General features: G+C 42.5%; 1 protein-coding gene across 1 annotated transcript in view; it reads left to right on the forward strand.

Annotated features, from left to right (window-relative positions):
* The window catches only part of Ten-a (Teneurin-a transmembrane protein), a 611,676-nt gene that overhangs the window by 329,904 nt on the left and 254,416 nt on the right, over positions 1 to 27,356 (forward strand). The window lies entirely within an intron of this gene.

The raw sequence follows: 27,356 nt of genomic DNA on the forward strand, positions 1-27,356 counted from the left end.
CGATTGACGCGACGTTTTCATCGCCCCGGACGTTCGTGCCTCGACCAGAGACTTTCAATTGCCGCGCGGTATGGTTCGTCGTTCTATGGGGTACCAGTCGATTTTTCTTACTTATTAACCAGTTAACTGTGGCCGCCTCATTTAAATTATCTTTTAATTTGAAATTCTTACGTCGCACTGTACTTATTTGACAAGAACTGCCGACACTTGGTAAGATATGCACGGACACACACTTTTTGGGGTTTGATACAGCAAGATGAAGATCAAGATCGCCGAAAATTCAAAGTTGCTGCTCTGCTCACGAGTTAGCTTTCTCGTTTATAGATCCACTTTTTGACTTTTGGCCTTTGCCCCTTTTAGGTTAACATCTAATTTCCAAACACCACGTCATTTTAAAATGGCAGATCTCCAATACTGTTACACATATATTACATCAACTGAGATCATTGCTAACTAAATACTGTGCCAATATCGAAGCAAACACTGCCAAGATAAATCGACCAGCTTGACCAGCTCTAGAAAAATGGCGAAGTGCCTGGAAGTTCGGCCCGTAATTCGCGCATTTCGCGCGATTCAACCGGTGGCACGGGCGCGTCGATTATGCGCCGCTGTCTGACAGGCGCAATTAAAAATTATCGATGCCAGGGCTGGGGCGGGCAGCTTTGTCAACAGCGTTGATGAATTCAACGGAACCGTGTACTGACCCCCGCGGGTAAACACAAAGAGCCCGCGCGCAATGAAAGCGTGGAAACTGCGACGGAGCGAAGCTGCCGTTCCAAGGCGAACAGAGACCGAAACGCGGAGACGAAGAGAGACCGACGGTCTCGAGCGATAGACGGAGAGGCGGGAAGCACGGAGGAACTAGGAACGGAGATAGCACGAGAGAAAGAGAGAAGGATAATTGTCCGCAGTGTCTTCTCATTTACATTCTATTCCAGACGGCTGGGGCCGGGCGAAATCTCAGTTACACTTTTGCGCGGGAGAGGATAGGGACGAGAGGTTATTATTTAAATAACCTTTACTTTCAAAAGGCAAACGAAGGGACCTCTTCTCGACTTACTCGTTACGACGGGAAGAGGGCTGTCCCTTCGGTGCGTGCGCGACGCGAAGGAGAGCTACGCGGGAGAATACAGCCCGGGCCGAGAATGGAAGTACCGCGAAGACTGCGAAATTATTCAGGGCAACCTGATCCTGCCGCCAGGGTCTCTAGCCGCACCGCTCCCGGAAGTACCGAGTTTCCTGTTTGTCCGCGCCCAGAAATTAACCTATCGACGAACTCTAACCGCCGGGATAAAAAATTAAGCGGTCCACCTGACGACGAAAACACAGTTTCGGATGTTTGCGCGAGCGGAACTGCGCGCCCGCGGTTGGAGTTCATTGTGCCAGTGGCACGGCGGGGAGGCTGGGCAAAGTTCGGGAGCAATTAAAGTTGCCGGTCTGCTCGTCGAATCGCCGTGTCTCTTGGAAATCAATCTCTTACGCGCGGTGACGGCGAATAGGGGAGTTTCGTGATTTTTGTCGAACGTTTGTGGTAGATGAAGTTTTGTGTATAGTGAGGGGTGGATTGAAGGATTTTTTGTTCATGTGACGGGGATTCGACGCTGAGCTGAAAATGACTATAGTAAGAATGATTTTTGACAATGTCCAGCGTGTTTATATTTTTAAAAATTGATGTGTAAAAGTTGCGATAAATTTTCATAATATTTAATTTCATATGTATAAGTTTCGATAAATCATCTGAAATAGAAATACTGTGGGTTAGAAAATATGTTCTGGATTTCGAGTTAAAATAGCTACGAATTCAAATCATTAATTCCTGACTATAGCACTTGGAAATGCTCTTTATGGAAATATAATACAAGACTATTGATAATTAAAGATAATCGGAGAGCAAATTCTCCGAGAGCGAAGGCTTAAATTATAGAAAAAACGAAATAACTTTCTACGTAGATCTCTCTGCCATATCTTGCCAATAAATGCAAAAATAATTGCTCTATCAATCAACCCTTGCCAAAACAAGATATCAATCAGAAAACTACAATCGCTTAATTGGCTTCCATAGAATATAGTCAACTGGCCTGTAACCTAACCTAGAAGACGTCTCGACCAGTTTCCACGCAACTCCGACAAAATTCTTGTCGTGTACCGAGCGGCGAATCACGGCTGAAAAAAAAGGAACTGGGTGGCTAACGCGGCGTAGACCATTTGGCCGGCCGTCGCGGCATTCTCCGTGATTCGGCGTCGGCAAACAGGGCGCGCGCGCGGATCGCGGCGCGGAAGCGCTCGAAAAAGCCTGTCTCCGCAATAAGTGGCACGCAAGCGAGCGCGACGGCACTTTTGATCGTCGCTGGCAGCTCGCGTGGAGCAACATATTTAACAGGAGTGCGCGCGGGATGCACACGGCTGAGTGGAGGTAGGATTGGGGTAAGTGCGTTCCACACGGGGTGGATGGTTTTGCAGCTTTTTACCCTCCTCGACCCTAGTCACGGTTACTCGGGGGCTCCTGCCGACCGCCGAGGGGGCGTGTTGTCCGTAAAATTGCTTGCACTCTCTCTCCACGAAGCCACCGCCGACGCCGACGCGTACCACACGTACGACGCGTCTCTACACTACCGTACGTACCCGCGGAGTGTGCAGAGTATACGGAGTATATATTACAGCCGGAACGTATACGCACGCACACATGGTACGTCGACGACGAGTTCGTTCATGGACGGTGTATAGAGAGTGTACACACGTGTGCGTCGGGTCGCACGCACGAGCGCGGCGATGGATACATAATACAAACCTGTCTACACATGTACGTACACACGTCAGGCCGCTGGTACGTTCCTCTGTAATATTCCTCATCGAGTATGCTGAATTCCAGAGTGGAATATTTTGTCACGTCGTTACGACCTGTTGGCGGTCAGACTTTTATCGAGAAATAATCGCCGTCGCCGTTCGCTCGGCCTTTGCCGCTCCACTATGTTTTAACTCCTTTCAGAAACAATCTTTTTCTTATCGTTATTCCACCATATGCGATTTATTAACGACTGTTGGAAGAAATTCAAAATTATTGGGAACTACTTCTCTACTCTCTAAATCATTCTATTCTCTGATGTTTTCTTGAGCGTAAATCATTGCTTCGTTTAATCAAAGATCTCTCTCTATCTCTCTTTTTCTGTCCATCTATCTCTATCTCTGCCTATTTCGCCACTCGTCCCCTTCGATACACGTCGCGACGCGTCCAAAATAAACTGACCGCGCGGAGATTTTCACGTCCAGCCGGCCTCGAATTGGGAAACGTCGAGCTTCTCTCGTGGATCGGGGGCGGGTTAGGAGTGGGGTGGAGGAGGTGGAGGAGGAGGGGGGTAGAGTCGGGGTGGTACCACGGAAGAAGAGAAACAGAGGGAAAAGGCGGAAACCACCACCTCCAGGGAGATGGTCCGCTTTCTTCGGGATCCTCGCGGAGCACTCGGCTCTCTCCGGTCCATTCACCTTCGACCACCGGCCCGCCGACGTTTTGCTCCACAGGCCGGCACGATCCGCGCGAGCCACCATCGTTCTCAGAGAGGCGAGCGCGCGCGTGTGTTTTTTTCCCCGGTGGCTGTTTATTTATTTTGTCGCGGCGACGGGCGCGCTCGATTTTTTCGCCGGCCTCCCCCCCCCCCCCCCGGAGGAGTCTAAACATTTCGCCGGGCGGTGATTTATTGCGTTCGTCCCGCAGCTTTTATCCTATCGCGGAACGGGTCTGCTCGCTCCGCAAACTCTCGCGATATTAGCTTCGTTCCGCGAGCATGCGATCCTTGCTTCCGGTCGAAACGTTAACATTCGACCACAAGTGCTGGATGGAAGAGTTAAATTTTTGGGGGATATTGAGGTTTTGTGGAATTCGGAGATTTTGTAAAATACTGAGATTTTAAAAAATATTGAGTTTCAGTAGAACACTGGAATTTTGTAAAATACTGAGAATCTGTAGAACACTGGAATCTTGTAAAATACTCAGATTTTTGTGAAATCCTGAGATTCTGTAAAATACTGAAATTCTGTAAAATATATAATCAGATCCTGTAAAATAATCAAATTCTGTAAAATACTAAAATTCAGTAGAATACTGAGATTCCATAGAATGCTGAAATTTTATTAAATATTGAAATTTTACAAAATATTGTTCCACTAACTTCGATTTTCAAACAGTTTTTACGCGAGGATTGGTGGTCGCGATTCGTGCTATCAGCGTCGCAACGCGATTTCCGCGGAAAGAACATCAAATTAACTTCGCGAATATGATTATTTAAAATTGTAACGCGCGGCATGATATTTAGAGAATTTACAACTTCTCTTTGACGACATTTTTGGTATATTTTATGCGAGGACGCGGCGCGTTTAATGCGATAAATATGTTAAATGTCGCGCTGCCAGCGAACGCGTTAATGTCGATGCGTCGTGAACCTAAAAGTTATTAACACAGGTGACTTTGTAAAAAGGAGGAGACTGCAATTATTTAGTTATTTAGTGTCATTTTGTTATTGTAATGTCAATAATTTTTTTTAGAACTCCGTCAGTTTCGGAAAGTGAAATCGGTTATTTTGAGTGTGTCTGTTCGCTTAGCGTTTACCTTACGCTATAGGATGATAGCTACTAGACTATACATATGTTATACTGTATATTGTGTTATACGTTAGAGTATATGTTATAGTATACGTTGTACTATGCTTTATGCTATACGTTATGCTATGCTTTATATTACACATTATACTATACATTGTACTATACCCCATACTGTACTATACTGTACTGCTATATTCTATACTGCGACACTTGATGCACTGCAGTCGATAAATTGTATCGATATCTCAAACGAATTGATCCATTTAAAAGTACAGTATAAACGAAATAACAATTCGCACAGAATTTTATTCTTCATTAGCCAATTAGCGAGAAGACAGCTACTTTCATCAAATCAGATATATTTATACAGTCCCATCAAACAGCTCTTCTCGCACTTTTTATTTGCAGCAACGAGACAACCGAACTCCAAGCATTGCACTCCCCCTATTCGTCAACCCCTAGCTCCTCCAACCGTCCTGTATCTACCTGTATATTGCCGATCTTTATACGAATATAAATTTTGTTGCAGTAATTTAGGGACGCCGTAGCGTCGAGCCGACACTTTTATTGTCTATTACGGACCCCATTAGATCCGAAATGTGCCAAAAAGTTTATTAACTCTCCCGGAGCACCCATCGCAGCCCCAAATTAAATCAGCTTCGCGCACTACTTTTCTACTCTACGTGCGGTATGGGTACGCGATTTTCCCGGCGTACGATAAATTTATAAATAGACGCGGTCTCGTCAGTTGAAGTTAACAATGTATGCGTATCAATAAAATATTATATTCGAGAGATAGTGTTACTTGGCAAGGTAACAACTGGTATAGGTTATAAATGGGTGAAAGCTTGACTCGTCGCGACGAATCGAACACGGAAGCGAAAACAAAGGCTCGAAAAATGTGAAGTATAAATATTCTTGCGTAACTTTGTCAGAGCTTGTCTAATTATTATCATAATTAGACAAAATAATTATTATGTTATACGAGCAATGTTGTAAGCAAGAGAATGACAGGTATTTTTTAGGCGAAGCTCGAATATTGTCCACTTCGAATTATCTTGGAAAAGGCATACAATATTCTGTGATTTAAATTATTATATTATAAAAATCTGAAAAATTTTTGGGCTCGAATTTCAATGAGCAATTTAAAATATTTTAGTGTATTAATAATTTGTAAGTAATTTTTTAGCAACAGGAAATGGCGTGCAAAACTGTTCTCTTCAATCTGAAACACAGAAATTCTTTATATTTTTATATTATAATAAATACCAAATTAGAAAATATTTTAATCTCAGCACATTTGACATTTCCAAGATATATTAACTCAAAATTGAATGAAATAATTGAACTTTGTCTAAAGAATGATTAATATTCCCTTACCTATTCTATAATATATAAATATATTATATACATATAATATATACATTAAAAAATATAAACGTATAATACATATTATTATAAGCATATATAACAACCAGACAAGGCCTCTTACTTTCCACGAGAATATTGAAATTTTCGTGCGCCGGCAGAGGGGTGCAATTATTGCTGTATTTTCCTAACATTCTATTTGTCGCGCGCGGGCTCGAACGAGGCCGCTAGAGAGGAAAAAAGAGATTCAAGCAGATCATCGCGCGTCCGCGTAGCTTTCATGCTGAGGAGACATCGGGCGCGACAATAAAATCGTTAAGAGTACAATGGCCATTGAGCGGGGCGAAGGACAGAATGCACTCTCGATTATTCGGGGCGCGGCGATGGGAAAAAACGAGAGAGAGAGAGAGGGAGAGGGAAATACAGAATAAAGAAAAAAAAGAGAACGAGGATTCGTCTGAAGAAAAAAACGCGGCAGCTTTTATACATACAGAGTGTTACAATAATTTTTTCCCTTTGTTACAATAATTTTTTTCCGTTGTTACAATAATTTTTTCCCGTTGTTACAATAATTTCGATACACCCTGTATAGCGACTATATTTATCGCTCACGATTCACCGCGAAGGTGTCGCAATTTTTAATACGGTTTTCCTCGACCGACCGTCGAAATCGCAACTGTATGTGCGCGAACGGGCGCGGATGTGCCGCGGAAGAGTGATTTGCGCCGTGCCGCGGGATGACACGCGAATCGTGCATTAGGGTTGAGTTTACATGTAAAGAGGGAAGGACGCGGATCGATGCTGTGTTCCCCGCACACGTCGGAATGGAGTCGTCGACTCTCTCTATCTCTCTCTCCCTCTCTGTGGCGGCAGACCGACACGAAACTACGGCTGCGACGCGGAGTTTCTGAAACTGTGCTTTAGTCGTTCAATTAATTAGCAGTTTTCGAATAAAGTGAAATTTTTCTAGCCGGATGTTTTCGTAATAGTAGGGGGGCCGGTTGCTGTGGAAAACTGCTACGGAATTGTTTAGCTCGTGCTTCTGGCGGTGAGAACTGTGCCCAAGTCGTACAGGGGATGAAACTTTGCTGAAACATTGCTCGCGGTAACTAGACTTAATTGTAAGACGCGTAAGGTTCGTGGTTATGTTTTCTGTTTTGTAATAATTTAAATGAATTGGATATGGAGAGTATTTGTAATATATTGGAGAATTTTTTTAGATATGAATATTTTTAGATATAAATATTTTTAGATATTGACAGGTTTTTATCTTTAGCCTTGCGGGTGGTTTTTACTACTATAGTGTGGAGAGAAATTTTTATAAATTTTGTTATCATTGAACTATGGATTTTATGCATTCACAGCAAAAATGGTGGATCGAATACAAAATTGCAAAGAAATTGGAAGAACATTGCAAAATATTTTTAAATATACAATACAAGAATATTTTCGAACATAAAAATATAAACTATAAAAATTTTTTTAAGACTAAGAGTGGTCTTATAGACACAAAAATATAATAAGTATAATAAAAATATAATAAATATACAAGACGTCAGAAAAATATTAGGGAACATTTTTAAATATGAAAATATAATATATTTCGTATTAATTTTGTGATGTCTTTGCAGCCTTGTATTTCCTCTACTCATTTTTCCCACATATGCAGAAAATTCGCAGTCTAATGATAACAGTATGCGCTACGCTTTTCCTGTTCACGCTGCAGAACTAAAAATCGTCCCTGACATAAGGGATGCACACCTATTTCAATATTTAATTCAGAAAATTATTATTTCGCTTCTTAAAGTTTATAAAGTTGTTAATAATATAATTTTAACATCATAATTGTAAGATCGTCTTGACATAACCTTAACATTAATATAAAAAATCTTTAACATCATCTTGACATAACCTGAACATAATTTTAACATCATCTTGACATAACCTTAACATAATTTTAACATCATACCTTTAACATCGTCTTGACATAACCTTAACACAATTTCAACATAACCTTAACATCATCCTGACATAACCTCGAAGCACAAAACGTTGTCTCTCATTCTCTCCCTCAAAATAGCAAAAAAAATCGATGCACAACCTTATAATAAATATCTCGAGAACAATCACAGATAGAAAAATTATAGTCGGCAGTTTTCTAGCGGCTGCCGGCACCGCGGATTTATTATCACCGCGAAACATCCGCTGTCGCCCGCGAATATTCGCGTCGGCCGCGCGGCGGATCCTTTATGCTGTTCGCCGGAAAGTTAGCACTCATTATCGCTGATAATGAGATCCACGCAACCGGCTGGAGGGACCCTTCGAGGGAGGAAATGGGGTGGAGCCTGGGAAATGAAACTTTTCCACGCGTGGGGTCACAAGGTGTACTTAAAATTGGTGTGCAGTGTACACGGAGATAATTATACGGTTTTTGGATAATTATGTCGTGTATAAAGAGAGCGAAACATAATTTGCGCATTCCACCTGTACGCGCGTAAATAAATCTAATGATGAATAATGTCGCGTCGCCCTCCGTCAGAAGTGCGCCGTCCACCTTGTCAATTAAATGTTTATAAAAATTGCGACTTTTGCTACTAAAATAATACGACGATGCTTCGTATACTAATGCAACGATACTGATCTCATAACGCCTTTTACTCTCACTGTTTAATTCAAAAGAATATTTCCATCTCTTATAAATAAATTATATACTCTAATAATAGTCTATATAATAGTCTAATAAAGTCTAAAAAGAAGTCTCATAATTTTACAGAAATTATTAGATTATTTTTCCCGAGGTGTTGACTTATAAATGCGCTCGATGAATTTCGATTTTACTAAGATTAATAAATTATTGTCGGCGTTAAAATTACTCCGGATGTTACAAAATAGTTTTAGTTGCAGTAACGGCTGGAATAAATTTTCTTCGTGATCGATACTAATGAAATATCGAGAATATTTGCGACAATTTCCGACTAAAATATAACCAAGTATTCTAAGGATCACTTCTAATTTTATCTGGCAATTTTATCAACGTAATTTATTATATAATAAAACATTTAATAACGTAATTTTATAAAATATAACTAAGCATACTTGTAATATTATTTATAAATTTTTTCTGTATATTGTTAAGGCACTATTTATCTATAAATTGTAAGGAAAACTCTAAAGCAAAAATCCAATTTATAATATAATAAAACATTTAATAACGTAATTTTATAAAATATAACCAAGCATACTTGAAGCCCTTTTCTAATATTATTTATTAATTTTTTCTGTATATTGTTAAGGCACTATTTATCTATAAAATGCAACGAAAATTCGAAAGCAAAAATCGAAATGAATTAATAGGAAATAGATAGTTAAATAATATATTATACCAGATAGTTAAATAATACTCTGGGTCAAAACGTACCCAAGGCCCGTCGCCAGGGTCTCAAGGGACGAAACGTCGTCAGGTGTCCCAAAAAATCAGGTCGGCGACCTTATTCCGCGCGATTGAAGGTTCGGCGCCGCGTCGACCATAATTACGGAACTTTAACCCTTCTAGTGCCGACCAAAAAAATCGTGTGTACCTGAGCAAAATGTATAAAACTCGTTCGACGTAGTTTGGTAAAGTTTCGGAATTAAATTGCAAGAATTTTGTGAAACCTGTTAATTACCGAAAAGGGATGAGAAATAAAAAATGAAATCGTTACTTAGTAAAAATATTAAGAAAACAATGGTTTTGCTACAGTATAGATATACCGTTCTCCGGCCTTAAAAGGGTTAAATCGCGGCGTGCTTCCTTTTACTGGCCGCGGGGGTACACGCCTCTTTCGCGGATATATTTCGCCCCCGCGGGAAATTCATATCGGAAAAGACATTAGAGTCCGCGTACAGTCGCTTTGAGATTCTGGGTCAACGAAAGCGCTAATTAACATGCAAATTGTACGTATTAATCTTGTAAGGTTTCGTTTCCGGGCACCCGTCCCTGGAAAGCGGGGCTTCGTAATCAAAACCGCGGCGACGATTACGCGGCCCGACAGCCGAATGCAAATGCGATTCGCGAGAACCGGGTTTGACAGTTCCGCCGAAACCGCGCGAAAGGAAGCTGCGCACGGTTATTCGCGCCATTGCAGTTATATCGGTTGTTTTATTAAACCTCTTCTTCGACCGGTTCCTTTTCATACAGATTCCACTCTGTTTCAAACGTTTCCGGCCTCGCATTGCCCCGTCGAATTTCACGTCGATTTTATGTTTCCGAATGCATAAATTGTTATTAGGTCGAGGCTTTTTATGTACTTACCGAGATTTTTAGAATGCTATCGTTCGAGTCGACGATAATATAGAAGTGGTCTGTATAGTTTTATCGCGATGCATGTGTCGAGTAAGTGTATCAGTTTTCTGGCATATACTGTATTATTACCAGACTGTAGATCTTTGTGCGAAATAAAAATTGCTCGTAATAATAAGAGTAATATAATAAGAATAATAAAGATAATAACAGTCGTAAAAATAAAACAAATATTTGTATAATATAAAGAGTATAATAATAAAATATATAATATAATAAGAAAGAATAATAAAAGTAATCACAAAGTTTGTCCTGTAAGAAACATAGGTTAGGTGCGAATGTCTTTCCCTTTTCATCAGTTGTGGCAAATTAAGATTGAAATTAGCAAAATTAGACTCGTGGTACAGGTTTCATGCAAGATCTACTAAATATAATTATTAATTTCTTTCGCGTCGAAATAAATATAAATTCGTCTGTTGTGAAAGTTCAGAACCAAAAGTACACGAAGGCAATAAAAGAAAGGAAAATTCCTATTATTAAAAGTCCTATTATTAAAATTTTAAGGATAAATGAGTACTGATTCACGCAGCGTGAATAGAAACGTAGCGCAAGGGGTTAAAAGAGACGCGGTCGCAACGAATTTCTGGATTCGTGAATTACCATCGATCGTCGCGCAAGCAATCGCCGGCGATAAACGTAACGCGTGAGCGAAGTTTAAAGTGATTAAAAATGTTTCAACGTCACGGCTACGGCGGCGGCGGTGTGTCCCTGAAAAATGAGCGGGTTTCCCGAGGGTCGGTGACGGCGGCGAACGAAGTACAGGGAAAAGGGGTGGGGGCGGAAAAACTGCGGCAGAAATAGGACTCCGAAAAAGGAGGGGGGGTATGCATGGCACGCAATTATGAAAATGAGTTTGGATGAGGTGCAGCCGCGGGACAAAGCTTTGAGAGATAACATTGGCCAAAGTTACGAGGTTTTGCTTCTCCATTATTCAAACGAGAGCTGCCCCGGCCGCCCTCTGTCTCTCTCTCTCTCTCTCTCTTTCTCTCTCTCTCTCCCTCTCTATATATCTTTATTCCGGCCGGCCGCGCCGCTGTTATAAAAATATTCGTACGCTCGGGTAATTCGCGTTCATTACAACGAACGGTGGACGGCGAGGCGAGGCGAGGCGGCTCGCGCCGGAAATCTCGTAAATAGAATCAACCGTGGTTATTCTCCTTTGAAAAAATCCCGGGCGGCCGCTAATGCGTTTCGTATGCGCGCGAAAATCATTTTGGTAAACGGCCAACTGTGAAAACCCGTACACGCCGGCCTTTCCGCCATGGTACCGAGCGGGTCGGGGGACGCCTACGCTGATTTTAATGACCTTGAAGCGTTCTGTAATTCACCTTGCGAGCCCACCTGAAGATCTCGATTGTTATTGTAATATACAAGATTATTTGTATTTCTTCAAAATGAATTATATATTTAGTTTTATTTAAATATCGATTTTGATGTAAATTGAGTGCGTACTCATCTTGTTTATTTTTTCGTATTTATTTTCTTTATTTTTCGCATATTTATTTGCTTATTTTAATATACTGTATTTTTTGCATATTTATTTTGATTATTTTAATATACCGTATTTATACCGTATTTATTGCATATTTTATATTATTTTCATTGCATTAATATATATTTAATATACTGTATTTATTGCTTATTTAATATAATATAATATACATGATAATTCACTACTATACTAGTTCTATTTCTTGTATAGTCTTTATAGTATACTATGTATAGTCTTATCAATTATATCATACTATACTATATTATATCAAATATATTAATATCGTTCAACTTATCCCTATTTAACTGACAATTTTAGCAATTATTCGCTTTTGAACGCAAAGCTGTCAAAAGACACCTCTCCGTCTATGTTTCTCCGTCCACAAAATCGCGATAGAAACAACGTCAACCTCAAGTCCCGTTGTTAACGGCCGCGTCACGGTTAATACCGTGCTCACGACCGCCAAATGGACACTCGCAATTTGCAAAACGTTAATAACCGCGGCCCGTAAAAGGATAGCAATTATTCAATGTATCTAGGCTGTCGGTGGAAACATTGCCGCGTCACGGAATCAACAATAAAACGAACCGCGGATATGTACAGCGCAACTTGTCTTGTCAAGGTCGTTGAAATCGGCGTTAGGGGTGGCGCGAAACGGGGGTTGAAGTGGGAGGAGGAGGAGGGAGGATAGGGGATCCCGCGGCGCGTAATTAATACATTTTTGGCGGGTCGGTCGTTTCGAGGCGCTCCGCCGCGGCATTATTTCGTGTAATAATAATGATGATAAGTATTGGTCGCGGTGAACCAGGGCCCTGTTTGCTTTTGTTAAAATCCACCGCCGCAGTGTTCCACAGGAGGAGGGGGCGGCGTGGGAAGGGGGACGAGGGAAGGGGGCATCGGTGTTTTCGGGTGTTTACCTGTATCTCATTACGTCTGTGTGTGTGGATAATTAATGCTCGAATTTATACTCTCGCGTATACAGTGCACTCCACGGACTGACGAGGCTCTCTTCAACGGTAACTAATAATCATGGTTTGTTGCGTGCCTTTCACGGTTAACCCTGCTGCCTGCCGCGCTGATAATGGGAAACAAAAGAACCGCGCCGTTCTGTTAATGACTCTCTTGTGTTTCTATCGAATTTCGAGGGGCTCGGGAAAAGATTGTTGGAGGAAACTCGCGGAAGAAAAAATAATGTTCTCTACAAACCTTGCAAAAGTGTAGGGGTTTGCAGAAAATTTTAGAAATGTATTGGCGAATTTTAGAGTTATGCAAAATTCTTTTATATTGTTTGCAAATTTTGGAGTTATGTAAAATTCTTTTATATTGTTTGCAGGTTAGACGAATGGACTTCTTTTTGGTAATAAATGAAAATTTGCACTATTCTGTATTTATTTATTTCATTCTCTGCTCGGCTTATCTGCTTAACAAGACATTTATAACTCTAGAATGCGAGTCTAGAATCTTTGTAAATTTTGTATAATTATATAGGGATACGCAAAAATGTCTAATAATATAGAAATGGGTTCCTGAGATCATTTCAAGCAACTTTTTCCTTTACAAAAATTTTCTCCGAGGCTTTGCTAACGAGTTATTAAAGAAAAACACTGACCAATGAGAGACAAGCTCGACTCCGCCTCGCGTCAGTGCTACTCGCCTCTCATTGGTCAACGTTTCTCCTTAATAACTCCTTAACAATACCTCGGAGAAAAATTTTGCAAAGGAAAAAGTTGCTTAAAATTATCCCACCTATCACCCTCTTCCAAATTATAAAAAATTTCTCCAATAATCCATATATAATAAAAAACTTTTCTTCCTGGAATTGTTCATCGATTTGCTCATAAATACTGCGATCGTCAAACAATACAAACAACGATAATAAAAATAACGTCAAATAAATTACATTTCGGCGCGCGGAAACCCGTTGTTCAATTATTAGCCTACGTTTATTATAAAAGTTTTCGGAACCCTCCTCCGAGGTTAAACGAATCGGACGAGATAAAAGTAGAGCAAGCTCTCCTCCGCATTGTTCAGAAATAATATAATGCCGCGCGGGACATATTGCTTTACGGGGAACAAGAAAACGGAGGGAAGTTCGGAGTGAGAGCAGCCGTGGGGAGTGGAGGAAGTTCTTAGAAATTGTTAAGGGTTCTTTGGCTGTAAAAAGATTAATACCGGCCGTGGAATATTTGTGCTTGTAAGTTCAATTTGAAAACCCCGCGCAGCTAATTCGACGTTGCAAGGAAAGTTTTATTTGGTGGTTGATTTATTCGAGTTAGTGACAAAGTGACAGAATAACGTTGCTCTACATAAATAATAATACCTAATTGATTTCGATTTTTTGAAAAATTTATTACAGTATATAAGTTTGAAATTTATTTATTCAATTATTTTATGGATGTGTTTATATAGCTTCCAGACTTAAAAAAAAAAACAATATACGTGGTACGGTATGTTAAAAATTTCCTAACCAATTTCACGACCAAGGGAAATATTTTTGTAAATTTTAACATTCGTGAATGTCGTGTTTAATTAATTTTTGTATACAGAATGTCAAAATAGAAAATAGAAAAATGTCAAAATACAAAAATTAATTGACAAATCAATTGACGGGAATTTTTAAAAATTCGTCAGATGTACTTTTACTATTATTTCAGTTTATTCTGTTGCATAATAATATATTCTTGCGTCTATACTAAATAAAAGACATTGCATAGTAAGCATAACTATAATTTCTGTTACCTTCATACTTCATTAAGAAAAATATTCCCCATAAAATTCCAACAAAGCTGCACATTATCATCTTTTTTACAATTTTAATTTATTCTATATTTAAACAAATTAAAATCAATAACTGTATATTAATATTTACTCTGAGCAACCTTATTACCCTATAAGGGTCATCAAATGTCTCAAATAAACCCGTCGTACATTCAAGAATAATAAAATCTCTCGTCCCTCGTCTACAAAATTCAATTGAAATTCTACGCCGGCGAATCGGCGTTACAAGGCGGTACCGGCACAGAGAGCGGTCATTAAAAGACGGCGTACGAAACGTGGGAACGTCTTGCCGCCTGGCCAATTAAGAGCCTGAAAAACGCCGCTTCTACAACGGCGCCTAACGAATTCGAATTCATCGGACGCACGAAGAAATAAACACGCGCTCGGCCTGCCGTCCCCGACAACTCGCGTTAGCGGAGAGTCCGCCTCGTCCGAGGGGAGCCGCCGAGATTTTTAATCGAGTTTCGTGACATCAAAGTGCGCTCCTGTCATCGTTCCGTCTCTGTCGCGGCCCTCCGCGGCCCCGCAAAACCGACGCGACCCGTGGGCTCTCGCAGCAGCGTCGTTCGTCGGCTCGTTCACCGCCTGGAAATTAATCGTCGCTTCTGAAAATAAGAGGGCGACCCGAAAAAAGAAAATCGGTGAGCGCGCGAGGCCGAAAGAAACTCGACGCTGTTCACTATTTATGAACCGCGCGCCGCCGGTCGAACCTAATTCGAATGAAAGATGAAGTGCCGCTGCCGAGAGATTGAGAATCCGGAATAAGGGGGAACCAGAAGGTTCAACGCGAAGGTTTCAGCCGAAGGAAAACATTTAGGCGCGAGTATGCTTCGTGGTGATGATGCTCGTGTCACGAAAAAATCACAGAATAAGAAAATAAAAAGAAGGAGTTGTTGAACCGTGGTCCAAAAGACTCGTTTATTATAAAGCTGTACAAAATTAGACACCGGTAGCTTTGCTCTCTTTGGACGCAGCTATAGAGTTTTCCGACCAGTAAGGGCGGGTCGATTTTGAAATGGAATAAAATGGACTGTGTATCAGGTATTAACAAATATTTTTTTATACGCGCGATTCCGCGAATAGAAGCGGTTTTTTAACCCTTTGCACTCGAAGCCATTTTAACTGCAATTATAAAATAACCTTTTTGACACATAGCATTTCCATTTTATACGATAAAATGTATTTTATGAATATGAAATTGAATCTTGCGACTCGTGCGACAACAGTTATGCCTTTAATAATTGTTGCAATCGAATTTTTCATAATATAAAAATTACTTTGGAACGTGCTGTAATAATTTCAGCGGTGTCTCAGATTCACCACTCGATCGCGAAGGGTCAACAGATTCGCTTAGGAATAAATCGCGAGGCCCTTTCTCGCGTTTCCATTCCGCTCGGTAAGATTTGTCCGCGGTAGGTTGGAACACGCGGCTCGCGCCGACATTTTAATTCCGCGCTGCTCGGTTGACGTAGGGCCGTTGTAAATCCATTTAGGCGGGCGGGCGAAAAAAAAAAATTCGCGCAGAGGTATCGAGCGTGTCTTCCGCCGATAGAATGACTCGCGTCCATGAAATTTTATTGCTACAATATTTCAGCGCGCGGGGGCTGCACAGGGATGAAAGGGGGGGTAGGGCATAGAAAGGAGGGGGAGGGGGGGGGGCGACACGAGGCGCGCGGCCGCGGGACAACGTAATACAGCGCGCGGGAAACTACGTGCCGGCGCGGTCGGTGGCCCCCCCCCGCCATCGTGGCCGGGGCTTCGCAATCAGTAAAGTGCCGTGTGCCCGCTATTGAAACTGCTGCTAATGAAAATTCCTCGCGGGGACGCAAATAAAACTGACTGGTATTCAGGTATTCCAATAATTAATGAAATAAAAACTGCGCCCGCGCGTCATCTCGCCTCGTCGAATTCCGTCGAACGCGCCCGCGAACGACGGGAAAAACGGGGGGTAGAAAGGGGGGGGGCAGAGAGAGAGAGAGAGAGAGAGGGAGAGGGAAGCCGGACAAAATAAAAGGATACACGCGGAAACAGGGCTCGAATATTTTTTCGTCGACGCGAACTGTTTGGTTCCGGGGGAACAGTTAGAACCCGGTCGGCTCTCGCCGGCCGAAAAGAAAAGTTGGAACGCCATTCGTTCCGGTGACAATCGCCGCGACGCGACGGAACTCGGGGAAGGGGAAGAGTGTGTCTGTGTGTGTGTCTGTGTGCATTCGTTCCTAATTAAACCAACGGGGCCGCCTATCGCGATGCGTTCCGTTTTTACGTCATTAGACGGGAAACGCGAAAAATTCGGATCGCGGTGTGGGGGTTAGTGCGTGAAACGCTGAGAACTCGGGGCACAGCCTTCGATGAATGTACGTAGTACATTGTACAATGTGAACGTAGCAAACAGAAATGTGATGATTATATGTGAAATAAAATCTATCAATTCTTGTTCACAGTTTGCATACATAGAACACAATAAAAATTAAAGGAGTTAAAAATAAAACATAGAAAATAAAAAAAATAATTAGCTGTAGTGGGTAAAAGTAGATATACTATTACAAAGAGTTATGTCAAGGTTATGTAATGTATACATATAAAGAGTTATACTGAGCTAAATTCCAAAAATCAATCTGCTAAAATAATTACAAAAATAATCAATCAAATTAAATCAATTGCTACCCCACTCTCCCTCCATCACTATACCTGGCGGTCGCATATCGCGTCCGTCAGATAAGATTTCGCCGGCCGGCCTTATCCGTCACAGTGAAAGCCAGGTAGCCCTTGGTCCGAGCGTCTCCGCCTAAAACTCGGCCAGTGAATAGAACCCGGTCGAAGAAAAAGCTACACTCGAAGCCGAGGGTAGTTTTTCCTCCGCATCGAACGAGAGGCTGACGCGCGACCCCTTAAAAGACCGGATGCGAAATAAACCTAGTTTTGATTTCAATCGGAGCCTGTGCCCGGGCGAATCTGGAGCATCGCGATGGCCGCAGATTTCGCAGCCCGGGGAAAAACGGAGTAACGAAATTAGAGAGAGAGTCGCCTCGTCAGGAACGGACCTCGCCATTGAATCAGCCGATCCTTCTTTCGCTGGCATCGGCCTGCCTCCACCTCCCACAGCCTTCCTTCATCCCACGCAGCGATCCTTCATCCCACGCAACCTTCCTTGTTTCTTTACTGGCCCTGCCTTCTCTCTCTCTTCTAAAGCTACCTTCTCTCGCTTTTTAACCTTCCTTCTTCCTTCTAAAACTGCCTTCTCTCTTATCAAGTTTCCTTTTCTCTTCCTCAAGCTTCGTTCTCCCTTCTAAAGCTGCCTTCTCTCTTCTCAAGCTTCCTTCTCTCTTCTAAACCTGCCTTCTCTCTGCTCAAGCTTCTTCTCTCTTCCTCAAGCTTCCTTCTACCTTCTAAAGCTACCTTCTCTCTTCTCAACCTTCCTTCTCCCTTCTAAAGCTGCCTTCTCTCTTCTAAACCTGCCTTCTCTCCTCTCAATCTTCCTTCTCCCTTCCTCAAGCTTCCTTCTCCCTTCTCAACCTACCCTCTCGCCCCTCAACCTGCCTTCGCCCCCGCAACCCCCGCCGGCACTCTCGCGAAGTTCTTTGCAGCGTTCCTTCCGGTCAGCCAGCAATCTGGGGATCTATGATTCAACGGCACTCGTCGTCCCCCGTCGTCCCAGCTCTTCAAGCTGTCCCCGGACAAAGCGAGGTCTCTGTTCTTAGGAAAAATAATGTTTTCGCCGCGCGACGCGCGACTCCTATCTCGCGCGCGGCCGTTTAATACCTTGCAGATGCCAGATACGAGAAGGGGACGAGTGCGCTCTCGACAGGGTTCGCCTAGTCCCCGGTTTTGTTCGAACGCGGCCGCGTCTAACAGGTGTCGAGTGATTTGACGGAGAGCTTCCCAGCCAGCAACTTCCGAGATTCGGATCGCGGGAATAGACCTCGTTACCGCGACACCGGCCATCTGCGAACGATATGCTCGCGGCGTCGGCTGCGGATACTGCTACCAGGTGTTGCCGGGAAAATTGGTAATTAGCTCGGCCGACCGCCTAAACCTTTTCTGCGATCGCGAGAGGTTAGGGGATATCACAGATTTCGGACGTGAAAATAGGCAGTAGTGGAATTTTGTGCGATTTTTGTGGACGTAGTTATGGCTGTTCAAATATCTGCAATTTGAACCCTTTGAAATCGAAGCTATTTTAACTTTAAATCTGAAATTATTTTTCTGGACAATATTTTTATTTTAAGCGACAATGTGTATTTTATATATATACCAAATTAACTCTTGCGATTCAACAGTTTTATTTTTAACAATTTTTCTAAAATCAAACTTTGTTGCTGCAAAAATTATTTTAGATGACAGAATTTCTAAAATTAAACTTTGTTGCTATAAGAATTATTTCAGAAGGATAGAAGAATTATTTCATAAAATTGAAATGTTATTTTAGAATTGCAGTTACAATGGCTTCGAGTGCAAAGGGTTAAAATGCGAGTACTTCCAAATCCCATATAACATCCTGCAAACACAAAGATCACGTACACAACATTGCAGTACAATGCCTGTCACAGTTCAAAACCCCGATCCTCTAATCAGAAGAATTAACGCGCGACGGCCGCGTCGCGGCGCAACTTCGTTACCCGGCCGGATACTTTGTAAATCAAATCTCGCTGAAGGATCGTTCTAACGTTTCAAAGCCGCGGGAGGGCCACCGGAGAGAGAGATGAGCCTCTGCTTTCTGTGTTCCGCGGCCGAGTGCGCGGACTCGGCCGTTTGTTGCGCCAGCAAAATTTTAAAAGCGGCCGAATACAAGCGCCGCGCCGCTTCGAGGACTTTGTCGGAAAAGCCCGTGACTTTATTAAACCACTTGCCAACCAGGTACATATTCCGTTGTAAAGTGTGCGGGGTGTATGCGCGAGGGTTTGAATAATGGACCGGCGAAGACAGCATGAAACAAGAGGAACCGATGTAATAATCCTTTTATTTCGACCGCGACCTTTCGGGGGAACGCAAGAAATTATTCCGCCGCGTTTCAGGCGGTTATGCGTGACGCTGGGTATCTGCATAAACGTAAAGTCTGTTTGTAAGAGAGAACGGATTGAGAGAAAAATGTTCTTATAATTTTCTGTGGTAAGAATAAGATAAATAAAATGAAAATAACTCCTAAAGGCGGTAAATGACTTGTGGAATTTGCGTTTCAAATGTTTTGCAGAATTTAGTAAAAATGGGAGACACTTTGAAGGTTAGGCGTGAGAGTCGATATCTGCATAAATATTAACTTTAATATAGAATCAAATATAAATATATATTTAATTTTTTAAATGTTATTTAATATATTAATATATTAATATATATATATAAAGAGACAGATGAACAGATAGAAAAAGCTAGAGAAAAAGATGAAGAGAGACATACAAAAAGAGAGTCGAAGAGAGAGGGAAAGAGGAACCAGTCTTTAATACGACGAAGTTATCGAACGTTCGTGACGATCTAATTCGCCGGATTACCCCCAGTGACCCCGTTCGAACTTTCGCGGAATTAAAATTCACGTTCCTGGCTGCCGCCTTCGGAGGAGCCGTCTGAAAATCTTCTTGGCGAGGGGGGGGGGGGGGGGGGGGGGGAGGCGAGACGAGACCGCCGCGGTTACAAGGATCCGTGATAAACCTGTCGCTCGGGGACGAAAAATTTCAGCAATTTCCCACGTCCGCGTGGAGGGGGAGGTCGGCGGGACCGGAACGTCAATCTTCGTTCCACGGTTTTGATCGCGATCAAGGATCCCGCCGGCCCCGTCCGAGTTCTCCAACAGATAGAAATACAATTCCCGTCCTCCATCTGCGCGGACAAGGCAATTAATATTTCGCGAATTGCCCCAGTATCGGAGCCCGGATTACACACACGCGAGAGAGAGAGAGAGAGAGAGAGAGAGAGAGAGTCGAGAGGAACATTGAGAGCCAGGCGATCAAAAGTATGATACAGGATGAATTTACGCTCGAATTTAGGGATACGTTGACGCACCACTTTCGCCGTCGAAGGACCGACGATTCCGACGGAATCGTCGGATATGATCGCGTTTGCCGAAGTTTGGGTTCCACTTCGTGTATTCATTTCGCATCAAAAAAAGGGATGAAACTTTTGCCACTCTAAAATTCTTTTTTAAAATTTTCCCACCCTGCGGGACACCCTAATAATATGGCAACAGTCAGCCGGACAAAATGCCCGGTCCAATGTCGTTCGCACCGCAGAAACGCAATGGCCAACGCGACCGCGTCGCCGTCCTCGAAAACTAAGACATAGCAAACATTCAACTACATTTTGCAAACTCCTGCAGGACACGTTCGCTACCCCCGCGCCGCGGGGGTGCCAGCAATTTCCTCTGGCGCGAGCCGAACGTCCCGTCGTCCGGCGACATCGAAACTCTATTTTTTCTCTCTCGCTCTGTGTTTGTTTTCCGCGATGCGGCGCCGCGCCGGGAATTAAAACGTCATTGTTCCAGCCGGGGATTTTTCCTGTCGACGGGGCGCGCGCGCGCACGCCGCCCGCTTATCTCGAATTCAGCGCGCGGATAGATTCGCGAAGCGCGTGGCCCCCCAGTCCACTGCCCCCCTCCCCCGGAACGCGGGGACTCGTTAATGCGAATTGTCTACGCGTGAAACGATAGCGTCAGGTGGCGAAGCGAGGAAGGGCGGCCGGTGGACGGCCGCCGCCGAAGTAGCCGAGTCAGTGCCGGTGATTTATAACGCGGCAACACGGGGGCCAAAGTTTGGCAGCGGCGGTCTGTTGTAGTCAGCATGACGGTGATTCCCCAAGTCACGCCCGAGACCCTGCCCCCCTTCCCGGAGAGTTAATAAGCAGCAAATCTAGCTGATCCGCCGAGTTTAGGGCATTCGGGATGGAATGATAGTCGGGGTTTCTTGGTCGAGGGTACGGAGAACCAGACCTTGCGCTGGGTGGACCAGGAACGAGGAAAGAGAAGTGCTGCTGGTTTGTCCTGTTGAATGCGTCGTGGTCGAGATGCTGTTTAGATAAGTTTATTTATATGTTTAGATAATTTGTTGGGTTTGATTCAATTTTAGTTCAACTGATTTTTATTTAATTTGAATTCGATTGATTTTATTTAATTTTAGTTCTATTGATTTTTATTTAATTTGAATTCGATTGATTTTATTTAATTTTAGTTCCACTAATATTTATTTAATTTTAGTTTCATTGATTTTTATTTAATTTTAATTCGACTGATTTTATTTAATTTTAATTCAATTGATTTTATTTAATTTTAGTTCCATTGATTTTTATATAATTTTAATTCGACTGATTCTATTTAATTTTTATCTAATTGATTTTATTTAATTTTTATATACTTAATTTTATTTTATTTTAATTTTAAATAAGAATTGCTTCGAGAGAACAGTATTTGGAACTATCGATAGAAAGGTAGGAAATTATTAATAATAATTTTGGAGTACGATTGTGTTGTGTTATATATTATATTATATTATGATTTATACTGTTCGATGTGAATGGCAAAGGTATTGTAATACCATAAAGAATGGTAGTTCTTTGTAATCAAAATTCGATGAATTATACTTCGCAGAAAGGATCATCGCCATTTGTAATCAATGGCAAAATCTTGTACAAATAGAGCTCGTTAAGAATAATTAATTTCGTTGCGAATTCTGCATATTTCTGTGAAGTAGAATTTCTAACCCCTATCAACTCAATCCATACCATAAAAATCAAAGTGAAACTATCGCCCTCATACTTTTAATAATCTCCATAAATACGATCGGGCGCCTTACCTATCACAGTACATTAAAATTCCCATTCTCGTCTCCGACTTTCCAAACACGTAAGCCCCCGGCTCCTTTTCTCAAAAACCGCGCGAGAGAGAGAGAGAGAGAGAGAGAGAGAGAGAAAGAGCAAGATAGGAATCGGCGGCGCGCGACGGAATAAAGTCGCCGTCGGTGCAGAAGAATTCAAGAAAATTGCGAGCGATTCCGAGGCGACTCGCGAACGAGAAAGAGGAAGAGAGGCGGAGGGTGGAGGGGCGGGGTACGGCTCGCCCCGCCGCGCCCTCACCCTTCAATTATTCTTTCCGTTTTACGACCGCTTTATCCTGGACGGCCGCGGAAAACCGCGCGCGCCGCGCTTTCGAACGGCGTGACGCCACGACCATGGCGGCACCGGGGGGAGGAAAAAGCGCGGGGGGGAGGGGAGGGGGGGACGAATTTTCGTTAAAGATCGCGGCAACAATGAGCCGGTTCGAGAGCTCGACCCAGTTTCGGGTCGAATCGAGCCGGTTTTACGGGCTAACCCCCGACGATGCTTTTCAATCACCCTACCCCCCACCCCTCCCTTCCTCTCCCGTCTTTGGTGGCGAGCTAGCCGGGAAAACTTTCGACCGGGGGGAAGAGATTATTTTTTCGAGGCCGCGGAAATAAGGTCGCGAGAGAGAGTCCCGGGACTCCAGCCGTCGTCGAAGGAGCTAAACTGTTTGTGCGAGATTATACCGAACCGGAGGACTTCCGGGGGCGGGTGGAGGGAGGGAGGACGCCTCGAATCCCGCTAATCCGGTTTCATTCGATTCGCAATCGGATTTCAGCTCGTTCCGTGAGCCACCTCTCTCTCCACGGATCGAACTAATGTCGCCGGGGTGAATCCTTTCTCGTGACCGGCGACGGAGAGGGGAAGGGGGGGTTGAAAAAGAGAGAAACGATCGAGTGGGCCACGCGGCTGGCTCTCTGTCGCGGACAAGTTGGCGGGGAAAAAAAAAAAAGGAGCGGGACAACCCAGTTTCGAAGCCGATGGGATGACGATTCGACGGCAAGCGACGACGGATGGCCGATTTATGTGCGGAGCTCTTTCGCGAGCGTTCGTTCTTGTGCTCTTTTTCGTTCGGCGGTCGCTGATCTTTTGCCTGTTTAGCTTTACCTGTTGTTATTGGGATCCGAAAAGTGAGTCGCACCTGGGTGCATTACCATGAGTGGTGGAAATATTTAGAAATAATGTCGACGATCATTTGAATTGATAAAGCTGTTTCATTTTTGTATAAACACGTTCTTTTTAAATTAAATATTAGATCGGCTTAAATTAGATCGAATTAAATATTAGATCGACTATTTAGATAGGTTTAGAATGTTTAGAATGGTGTAGGTTATTTTATGGTCGTGTATGAGCCGTAACAGGTCCTTTAAACAATTTAAAGTTAACGCGTACAGTGTAGGAATAGTAGGAACAATTTTACGCGTTGAAGTGTAGTTAAATGGCGCAGGATGAAGTTAGAACAATAGCCACCGTGCTCAAGTTCTAAGCACTGTTATAACTGCAGCATTATGATTAGGAAGTGCTGCGTACTATAGTTAATAGGAAAAATGTGTTAATTAAATAACTGGGTGCTGTGGAATTTTTTGAAATTAATATTCGTCGCTTAATATTAAAAGCGATTTTCGGATAAGAAATGTTTCATCGAGTAATTTGCTTTTTATCTATTCATTTATTTTTCATTTTTTTATTTACTCGACAGGCTTCGAAGTCCGCTTGTACAATATAAATAGATAAAAGAAGCAACAGGCTTGTTTTAAACTCTCGTCTTTTTATCAAAGTCCACTTGTACAATATAAATAAATAAAAAAAGGCATCAAGCTTGTTTTAAGCTACCGACTTTTTTCTATTCAATTTTCACGGTGAAAAGAGGAACTTACAAATTAATTCAATTACTCACTAAAGGTACCGATAATAATTGTTTCATTACGTTCCGAAATAGCCTGGAAATATTATCAAAATTATTTATATTAAAAAAATCTGTTTAAAGAGCAGGGGGTGGTTTTTGAAAATTCGCATAATAGAGCAACCTCTCACGTCCTCGATGAACCTATAATAATAATTAATTTAACTCATTGCACTTTAAATTATAACAAATCCAGTTCATAATCTTGACACGTCCTTCCAATTATTATTATTACTATTATTATATATACAACCTTTCTATAACTTTCTATAACTTTTTATTCCCTTACTGCATATCAAATTGCACACTCGCTCATAATGCACTCCTATATCTGGCAAATTTATTACCCAGAGACAACTCCGGTAACGTAAAAATTGTTTGAAGTCGCAGGCACCGTGCGAATCTGATTAATGCCTCGGCGTCGCCCGTTCGAGCGCGGAAGGGATTAATAATAATAATTCAGAGAAACAGTTTCCATTTCAACGGATCGCGTCCGGCTGTATGCCGAAAAGGGTTAGAGTGACTCTTTGAACTATGCTCAAAGTGTAGTTAACTCGCGCATGATTCAGTAGCAGGGTCCGCCGAGGAGAAAGAGGGGGAGGGGAGAAAAAAAGAAAATATATATGGCGTGAGTGGACGTTCGCGACAGGGACAGCAGCAGCAGGTCAGTTCCGCTTCTGTCCTCTCTCACGCACTCCCTAATTAGACGGCCGAAAACGACTCTTCGAGAAGCAATTTCACGCGAGTGAAACGAACGGCCGAAGGGTCGGGGCGAACGGAACGGGGCGGAGACAGAGGAGATAGAAGAGACAGAGAGCAAGAGAGAGTGAAGGAGAGAGAGAGAGAGAGAGAGAGTGGGAGAAATTGGTTGGCAAATAGAGGCAGGCTGGTAGTGTGCAAGAGAGAGAGAGAGAGAGAAAGGAATTAGTTGGCAAATAGAGGTGGAGTGCTTGTAAGAGTCAGAGAAAGAGAGAGAGAGAGAGAGAGAGAGGAATAGTGAGAGAAATAGAGAAATATAGAGAGAGAAATTGTGACAGAAATAGAGAAAAATAGAGGGTGCAATAGAGAGAGAAATAGAGAGAAAAATAGAGGGAGAAATAGAGGGATATATGTATAAAGAAAAGTAGAGTGAGAAATAGAGAATCATTGAGAAAGAAATTGTGAGAGAAATAAAGAAAAATAGATAGAGAGAAATAGAGAGAAAAATAGAGGGGGAAATAGAGGGAAATAGTGATAGAAATTGTGAGAAAAATAAAAAAATTTGATAGAGAGTGAGAGAGAGAAATAGAGAGGAAAATAGAGGGAGAAATAGAGTAGAAATAGAGAGAAAAATAGAGAAACATAAAGAGAGAAATAGGGAGAAAGATAGAAGGAGAAATGGATGGGTAAACAGAGAAAAATAGTGAGAGATATAGAGGGAGAAGTAGAGGGAAATAGAGAGAAAAATAGAGTGGAGAAGTAGAGAGAGAAATTGTGAGAAAAACAGAGAGAAATTATGAAAAAAATATAGAGAAATTGTGAGAAAAATAGAGAGAAATAAAGAGAGATAAATTGATAGAGAAATATAGAGTGAAATAGAGGGTGAAATAGTGAAAGAAATAGTAAGAGAAATAGAGGAACATATACAGTGAAATAGAGAAAAATAAAGAATGAGAAAAAGACGGACAAGGAAAACAGAGAAGGAAAAGAGAGAGAGAGAGAAGGGGGCGAGGAAAGGAACGCACAGCTGTGCAAAAGCGAGAGGTCGTTCAACGGCAATCACCGGGGCGTAGACCGGTACCTCCCACGGGACCGGAATGTCCAGTCTGTCATTCATTCAAATTAATCTCCTGAATGTTTCAACGGGCGTCGCGCGCGCGCGCGCCTCGTAAAATTCGCCTGTTTGCAGCGGTATAGAGGCGGACAACAAAACGCCGCGACAAATTCGGGTTAATAAGTCGTATATACGCCGTTTAACGAGGTCACGTGTCCTTCGATTACGCTCGGTTCTACTGAACCCTTTCCGCGTGCCACCTAATTGACGAGAGACGGGGCCCACCTCCGCCCTCTCTTTGATCGATAATACTCGCCCCCCCCCCCCCCCCCCGTCGACGTTTTCTATTTTCGGTATCGCGTAACGCAAACGCGAATTTAATTACTGTCATGTATTGCTTCCACTAATTTTTATCGGAGGTCTTAAAATTGGAGGTAGAGATTCAAGACACTTCGTATGGTAAGAATAGAAGGCAAGCTCTACTTTTCGTAGACGGATTCTACTTTTCCTGTCGTGACGAATTGTTATAACATTTAAACTATTACAGTTGTTACAATGAAATTTTGACTAAAAGGAATTAGAAAATATTATTATAATTCTCTCCTCCTTCAAAGAGCTGACGAGTTCCGTCAGACGACATATTTCACTCTCGAAGCGCCCAATTCCAAATATTCGCAATAACTAAAACCTTTACTCGAATACCTAGAAATCGACTAATTACCAATTCGAAAAATGCGACTCTTTGAACACCGTCGAATTCTCGAAACCATACCGCAGCTCCTCTCTTTACGTTCTACAATTTTCCGTACGCCACCGAACACACGCGATACCTTGACGCAACAACGTAGAACAAATATTTAAACAACGTACCATTTGTCTGATTAACTGTACGAACGGAGACCACCTGCAGAAATGCGGATATCGCGGTCCAATTAGTGCCTGCTACCTGCAGCCACGCGGAACTGTCGCTTAACAAAGTAAGCGATCCGAGCGCGCAGCTGCCCATGATTCTAGCCGTCGAACAAAAAGCGATTATTACCTGCGCGAAAGAATGCGCTCGCGCGCAATTAAATAACGATGGAAACAATTACCGTCGATGCAGCTGTCGACTAAGAGATAGAGAGGAGGGATAGGGGTGGGGAAGCCAGAAATTACAGGACGAGAACCGGAAGGAGCCACGAATTTCTGGCGCCTCGTTCCGAAGTTTTCTTCGGGGAGCATCTAATTTCGAGAAATCACAGGGAAGTAGTGCCGACGACTTTTCGGGCAGGTGCTTCTGTAATTTGTGTCAACCGCTTATTATTAGATTCTGAACGGGGATTACTGTAATCGG

The sequence above is a fragment of the Augochlora pura genome, chromosome 2, assembly GCF_028453695.1.
Source record: "Augochlora pura isolate Apur16 chromosome 2, APUR_v2.2.1, whole genome shotgun sequence".
In the NCBI taxonomy this organism is placed as follows: Eukaryota; Metazoa; Arthropoda; class Insecta; order Hymenoptera; family Halictidae; genus Augochlora; species Augochlora pura.